This window comes from Berghia stephanieae, chromosome 1 (genome assembly GCF_034508935.2).
Source record: "Berghia stephanieae isolate SIO BIC M18660-M18661 chromosome 1, UCSD_Bste_1.3, whole genome shotgun sequence".
Classification (NCBI taxonomy): domain Eukaryota; kingdom Metazoa; phylum Mollusca; class Gastropoda; order Nudibranchia; family Aeolidiidae; genus Berghia; species Berghia stephanieae.
Window position 1 is genome coordinate 28502058 of NC_088360.1, and position 8367 is coordinate 28510424.

The window sequence follows — 8367 nt, forward strand, 5'->3', positions numbered from 1 at the left end:
CAAGGTTTCAACTATGTGCCGAGCGAGGCTCGAACCCAGGGACTTGTGATCCGAAAGCTTTCTGTTATACAATAACCACCATTTTTTTGTTTGTATGTACTCAAAGCAATTAACAAGGGATTCCAAGATTACAACAATGAACATGTTAAACAAAATTTTCTCGAATCAGGAACTACCCTGCAGTCATAAGCTTAGGAGTCATATATCTAGATAACTAAACCTTAAAAATGTGTAACTGGGTCATCTTCAAATCTGACGAAAGTATAAAGGTCTACCCGAGAAGGAGTGTCGCCCAACCCTTTGACTACGCTGTTGACTCAAGACTTATCGAATAGATTTCCAAGAAATTGTCACGTCAAACCAGAGATATCAGAAACCCAGAATGTGATTGTGACAATCTATCGCAATTGCTTCGTACCTGACACTAGATAATAGTTTTATTCTTTTTCAAATTGGGCTTTTATATTGTGCAATATCCACAAAGCGCTTTACAAGGGGGGTATCTGGCTAACAGCAACACTTAACATGTAGGACGGGACATGAAGCATGTGAGGAGATAATCTTACAACAATATTAACCCTCTCGCCTCTCCTTAACACCCAAAAGAAAATCGTCACATTCGTTACGATGCAGCCAACAATTTTCTTATTCTGATTTCTTTTTGTTACAGTTATAGCCATGAAAACTCGTCACTGTGTTGCATGCACAGCTCATTGTTCTGAAAAAAACATAGAATATACTCGTTACTATTCTGTCTGAAAAATCGAATGTGTTATGTTGAGTGAGTGTGAAGTTTCGGGTAAAATGCTGAAAATAGCTGGTCAGGAGAGAGTTGAATCGGCCCATCATTGTATTCGATTATCGGACCTTTTTACTTTTCTTTCTTATTTAATTGAGCTTTATATAGTGCAATATCCACTAAACGTGCTCAAAGCGCTTTACAAGGGGTCCCTGGTCAACAGCAACATTTAACATGTAGGACAGGACATAACGCCTTTTAGGCGATATTACAATTTTTTTCGGACAAAGACACCGCTGTTAACGGCCAGGTACTCATTTTACACCTGAGTACGGTGAGAGAATGTGAGTAAAGAGCCTTTTCTAAGGACTCAACTATGCGCCGAGCGCAAGGCTCGAACCCAGGACCTTCCGATCCCAAAGCGAGTGTCATACCACTAGACCACATAGCCGCATTTCTTTCTTTTTTTATTTTTTTTTATTTTATTTTCTTTTTTTTTTTTTTTGGTTTGTTTTTTTAACGTAATGCAAGGTCCATTGCAGACTGGTATTCCAGGAAACTCGAGCTGTTCGTTTTAAATATTTTTTAAAAATTCAATATCAAAGTAAGAGGAAGTAAAAGTAAATAGAGCAACAAAACAAAAATGTTAATGATATAAAGACGATAATTGTGATTTCTTCATGTCTGTTGAAAGAAAACAAGTAAAATTAAAATTGAATGAATTTTTTAAAAAAATATTATATTATATATTTGGAGCCCCCAGTGAGGTTCGAACTCACGACCCCTGGTTTACAAGACCAGTGCTCTAACCACTGAGCTATGGAGGCGTTGAAATTGAAGCGAATTCAAGTATTATTATTATGAATATAATAATAATAATAATAATAATAATAATAATAATAATAATAATAATAATAATAATAATAATAATAATAATAATATAATATACTTATATAGCGCCCATTAATCCACTGACACTATGGCGCTTTACAATCACTCAGACAATATAAACTAGTATTCACACTAGCACGCTCACACGCATACACCCGTACACCCATATATGGAAACTCTTTACATGCACATTACTACCCTAAATTAAAGATAAAGCAAATCAATATTATTAATATTAATAACAAGCAACTGCAGAAATAAAGAAGATTGCCCGCTAAACAAACAATGCTTAGAATCAAGTTTAATTTACCAAGCCACAGTCACAGAAACTAAAACAAACAAGCAAGAAAAATATGTAGGACTAACAGAAAATAATTTCAAAACAAAGATACAACTCCACACCTCAACATTTAGAAACACTAAATAAAACACCCACAAACTCACGAACATATTTGAAATTAAAAGACAACAAACTAGACCACAACATTTCATGAAATATTTATCTAAAGCAACAGGATACACACAACATCAAAACACATGTAGCTTATGCTGGAAGAGAATTTATTACTATAATCAAACACCTCATGAAGCCACACTCAACATGAAAGTGAGATGTACGGAAAGTGTCCCATCGGCTAAATTCTTGTAAGCAACTTTAAACCGGAACCACTTCAAGAAACAACAACAGTCAACAAAACAACTCAGTCCTGACGATGGCAAATTAAGCCTGAAAATTAATGTAGACTGTCTCAAACATTGTGGTAAATATTTTTAATAATAATATATATGTATGTATATATATTATTATATATATATATTATATATATATATTATATTATATATATATATTAATATTTTGTGTGTGTGTGTGTGTGTGTGTGTGTGTTTTTGCTTTTTCCCCCTTCTTTCTTATGCTTGTTTGTTATTGGTTTTGCTTTATTATTGTTTTGGTTGTTATTTGTCTTTTCAAATTTGCTGTTATTTTGTTTTCCGTATGTTCTCTTTCTCCTTTCATTGCAGTCCACCTTTGGTGTGTTGTCGCAAGTTTTACATACACACAATATTTAAATCACATTCTAGCTGTATATTGTAGTATTCTTATAAAATTAAATTATCTAAATACGCTTCAACAGTCGTAACGTCACTTCCCTCGTAATGACGCATGGTAACTTTAGTAACTGGCTCTAAACTATTGAAACAATTGCGGACGCCCTTATGAAAATATTTTTCCGACGAGCATAAAAGCGTATCCAGAAGAAAAAAAAAACTTTATAAATCTGATCATGTTTTGACTTTTACACATTCTGATCACAAGACATATGAAAAGTGTAAAAGCCAGCATGAAGAATAAAAAGTACCGATTTTCTTTGTTTAGAACCACTATGGCCGCCGTTGCTGGGCGATGTGACATCAGACTATTGAATCCAATTATGTATTACGTATTTTTGTACTTATCTTTTATTTTTCTCTTTTTGCTCAGCCATTGACACCATTGCAATGGTTTCGTTCTTGACTGAAGCAAAGTTTGGTCCTCTCCTTACCACCTACAGCAAAATCGTCACATTTGTTAAGACACAATATACGTTTTTTCTAATTCAGATCTATTTTGTACATCACAATGATCTTTGATTTATTAATAAGAACAATAAACTTGTTTTGTAAAGAGATTGTTTGAGTTTTAATAAATCAAATTATCTGCTGGGTAAGCCTGCCATTTTGGGAACATGCTGAAAAGGATCGGTAAGGACAGTGTTAAGCCTGGAAACGTTCCGTGTTCCATATTTTAGTAAATAATAAGATACGTAATTTAATTAATTAAATAATCCATTCATTCATTTTTTTAAAATCCATTATCCAATCCGTACGGAATTGACTGTCCCTGTTAAGAAGCTTGAATATTCATTTTCAACACTTTCAAATTCATTTACTGAAACAAAATAGAAAAAGAAAAAGTAGATAATCAAGAATCTAAAAAAAAGTAAAAATAAACGATTAAAAAAAATACTTTTCTTTGGAGCCCCCAGTGAGGATCGAACTCACGACCCCTGGTTTACAAGACCAGTGCTCTAACCACTGAGCTATGGAGGCGTACAGTTTTAGAGGCTCTCCGTTTTCATTTGAACAGATAAGAAGCAGGCTGAATTTACGATACGATTAGGACGGTGGGCTGTTTCATACAAATTGATTTACGATAATCTTACGTGTTTGATCGAGATGCGTCAAACAGGCGTGTCTTGATAGCTGACTCAGCGTTTTAACGTCCTGTTGATTCTGTTTTCATTTCGTCTTTTTACGTATTCCCGCTGCAGATTTTTGTTTCTTAAATCTTACGCTAAAGATTTTGTGAATGAAAGCTTTTACAGGATAACGTGACACCGGTGGCTCAGTGAGTGGTGTTGTGCCTTGCCTTTTAACATTATCAAGCAATGTTGAGCATTGTCAGTGAGTGGATAGATGACATTAATATCAAATACTCTGGCTCCAGGCGTGTGATCTTGGTAAGGCACTCTATCTATGCACATTATATAAAATAAATAATTAAATTTTCATATAGCGCAATATCCACTAAACGCGCTCAAAGCTTCTTTACAAGAGGTCCATGACCAACAGCAATATTTAACTTATAGGACGGGACATGACGCCTATTAGGCGATATTACATTTTTTTTTTTCGGACAGAGCCAACGCTGTTAATTAACGGCCACATTCTCATTTGACACCTGAGTACGTTGAGAATATCCAATTCACCAACGGCAAAATACTTATCTGAGAAGAAATTTTTAGTCCAAAACATTCTGGGTTTTTTTTTTCTTGTTTTTTTTTTTTTTTGTTTTGTTTTTGTTTTTTTTTAAACTATTGAGTGTGTACTTACCTATCCTCTTGGTGATTGATCAACACATAATAAGGCTGATTGAGTATGTCAGTTTTCATTTAATATTTCCTACAGTCCACACTCATAGCAGCTTACTGTTCATTCTCACTCTAAAGCCCTTTGTGCACGCTTAGTGGATTATAATAATATATTTCAATAATATAATAAAATATGATGTATGAAGTCTGTGACCACAATTGTGACCCTCCGTCTCAAAACGGTATTATGTCGGGATGATTCATAACCAAAAATGTAAATTTAGAGATAGAATGATGAGAAATTGGACCTTAGAAGTTTTTGGAAAGCAATAAATAGTATTTATATTCCACCATGACGTAGAGAAAGTAAACCCAAGTCTGATATTTGTGGATATGAATTCAATTTCCCTAACAGAGTGTATCCCGACATAATACCGCTTTGAGACGGTGGGTCACAATTGGATTCAGTAGTCTGATGTCACGCCGCCCGGCAACGGCGGCCATCTTGGTTCTAAACAAAGAATATCATTACTTTTTATTTTTCTTGCTGGCTAGAACTTTTCATATGTCTTGTGACCAGAATGTGTAAAATTCAAAACATGATCAAATTTATGGGTTTTTTTTCCCCTCTGGATACGCTTTTATGCTCGCCGGAGAACTATTTCATACAGGCGTCCGCCATTGTTCCGATAGTTTATTTAGAGCCAGTGTTACTAAGTTACCATGCGTCATTAGGAAGGAAGTGCCGTTAGGACTGTTGAAGAGTATTAGCAATAAAAACATCAAATTAATCTCATGCAAAAAGCCTTGAATTTACCTTCTATAACAATAATCGTATCCATAATTGAGAATCCATAATGCCGTACTCTAGACAAACCCATATTTAAAAATTTGGCCAGAAAACTCGTCCTTCAAATATCGATCGATTTAAATGGCCCTCATCTTGGCAAAAAACTCTCAAACCTGGGACTTCGCGAAGTCCCAGGTTTGAGAGTTTTTGCCAAGATGAGGGTCATTTAAATCGATCGATATTTGAAGGACGAGTTTTCTGGCCAAATTTTTAAATATGGGTTTTCCAGAGCACGCCAGCGTAGTAACTACTTTGCTAATAACCAACCAATCATTAGAGGGCAACTTATGACCCGTCCACACGCCAATCTGTCGTGTTAGAGCATTTTATAAACTCGAGAATCTATCTAGCGAAATATTCACTAAACGTGCTTCAAAACGCTTTACATACAACGGGGTCTCTAGCAACAGCAACACTTAACATGTAGAATGGGACATGATGCCTGTTAGGCAATAATATTAAAATTTTTTCCCCGATAGAAACAACTCTGTTAACGGCCTGGTACGAACTATAATTCATTGTACAGTGAATTTATTAGATTGAGAAGGGGGGGGGGGGGGGGGGGGATCCCGACATTAAAGGGTTTAAAAGTCGGAACGATTACTGTAAGCCTGTGGATCGTAGTTAGTTGTACGTGACAAGGAAGTTAGGGTTTAATTAGTCTTTGTCACAGCATCTCACAGGCAACTTTGGACTGATTAACGAATCAATGGCCTTTCTTTATTTAATCGATATTATTATTATTATTATTATTATTATTATTATTATTATTATTATTATTATTATTATTATTATTATTATTATTATTATTATTATTATTATTATAGAGACTGTCAGTGAGAATGGGTTAATTAAAACGTTCAAATTGGGACACGTGTTGTTGTGTGTGTGTGTGTTTGTGTGTGTGTGTGTGTTTGTGTTTGTGTGTGTGTTTGTGTTTGTGTGTGTGTGTGTGTTTGTGTTTGTGTGTGTGTGTGTGTGTGTTTGTGTGTGTGTGTTTGTGTTTGTGTGTGTGTTTGTGTTTGTGTTTGTGTGTGTGCATGTGTATATGTGCGTGGGGTGGGGGGGAGTTGTGGCATCATAATGATATAAAAGTACATTTAAATATTAGTGAAACCGTGTACTCATTCACCTTTTAATATATTATTTCCGCATGTATTTATTTTTTTTTACTAATATATTTATCTGTTTATTTATATATTACTTGTTTTATTCCTTAGTTTCTTAATTAATATGTCTCGTTTATCAATAAAGTTACTCATTATTTTATCTAGTTTTAAAATATATTTCTGTATTCATTCATTATTATATATATATATATATATATATATATATATATATATATATATATATATATATATATATATATATATATATATATATTAATTTATCTATTCATCAAGATTATATTTATATCAAACCTGAGACTTCCCCTACATTTTTTATGTGGGAGTTTAGGGTGTGTGTGGGGGGGGGGGGGGGGGGCGGGGTTGTGTTTATTATTATTGTATATACATGCGTGTGTATGTGTGTGCAGGTGTGTATGTAAAGCGCTTTGAGCAATTTAGTGGATATTGTGCAATATAAAGCTGAATTATGTATGTGTGTGTGTGTATATGTATGCGTGTATGTGCGTGTGTATGTGCGTGTGCGTGTGCGTGTGTATGTGCGTGTGTGTGTGTGTCACATGACCAGTCCACGTGTGATTGGATATAATAGTTAATTCCAATTCTATTTGGGAGAGAAAGAGAGAGTAAAAACGATTGTCAAATGGAGATGAATGGAGATGGGGGTTGTTTATACGTTGTGACATGCAATCACTGTGACACATTAGGGACGGAGCAGCTATGGCGGAAGATAAAAATATGAATGAATGTGTACTTGTATGCATGGTGCAATGTTAGAAACAAACTGAAGGGAATAAAAAAGCATCCCCGGCTATTTGGTCCAGTAGTATGACACTGGCTTTCGGATCGGAAGGTCCTGGGTTCGATCGAGTATGGCTCGGCGCTTAGTTGAGTCCTTGGAGAAGGCTCTTTACTCATAATATTCTCTCAGCGTACTCAGGGTGTAAAATGAGTACGTGGTCGTTAACAGCGTTGTCGTTGTCCGGAAAAAAAGTGTAATATTATCGCCTTACAGGCGTCATGTCCCGTCCTACATGTTAAATGTTGATGTTGGCCAGGGACCCTGACCATATAATATGACACTGCCCTGAGACGAGATTGGCGGGAGATGTCTCTCAAACCTCGACGATTTTAAAGATTGACTGGAGACTTCCAGTTGGAGATGTAGCCATACTAAAAATGAGCTTTTATATAGCGCAATATCCACTAAACGTGCTCAAAGCGCTTTACAAGGGGTCCCTGACCAACAGCAACACGTAACACGTAGAACGAGACATGACGCCTGTTAGGCGACATTACAATTTTTTCCGACATAAACAACGCTATTAACGGCCAGGTACTCATTTTAGACTTGGGTGCCGTACGGCTTTTAACGAAATCGGGCCGAACGAGACGCCGAACGCCGAACCCGAACGGATATAGCCGTCTCACGTGACCATGAACGTGATCTGGATAGTGAAGACTCTCAAGCGGTATGCAGTTTGGATCTAAGGTCACGTGATAGAGGATAGCTTGGGTTGCTGTTGGCTTGTGTTAGGGGAGGGGCAAGGTCAGTGTCATTCAATAGTATATAAGTGTGCATGTGGCGCTCTATTCAGAGAGAAAATTATAAATTGATTACGGGGGAGGGGGGGGGGGGGGGGACCCACAAACGATCGAGGTTTTGGGCTTCGGGTAGACCATGATACGAAATCAAAGAGAAAAGGCCGCTGGTACTTGGATGGTGGAAATGGTTGGGTAGTGTGTGTGTGTGAGGGGGGGGGGGGGGGGGGAGGGGTAGTGACAATCAGCATGGGATGTATACATTAACATTAATAATATAGGCAATAGATGACCAGGGATGTGTATTGTTTGTGTATTGTTTGTATATGTTTGTGTGTGTGTGTGTGCGCGAGCGCGCGTGTGTGTGTG

The 8367-nt window shown here is 36.4% G+C and overlaps 2 non-coding genes across 2 annotated transcripts; both read right to left on the bottom strand.

Moving 5' to 3' along the window:
* Positions 1 to 1493: 1493 nt before the first annotated feature.
* Positions 1494 to 1566, bottom strand: Trnat-ugu (transfer RNA threonine (anticodon UGU)). The gene has a single exon. It is a non-coding gene; the product is annotated as a tRNA-Thr (tRNA).
* A 2079-nt stretch (positions 1567 to 3645) lies between these two features.
* Positions 3646 to 3718, bottom strand: Trnat-ugu (transfer RNA threonine (anticodon UGU)). The gene has a single exon. It is a non-coding gene; the product is annotated as a tRNA-Thr (tRNA).
* Between the last annotated feature and the right edge of the window lie 4649 nt (positions 3719 to 8367).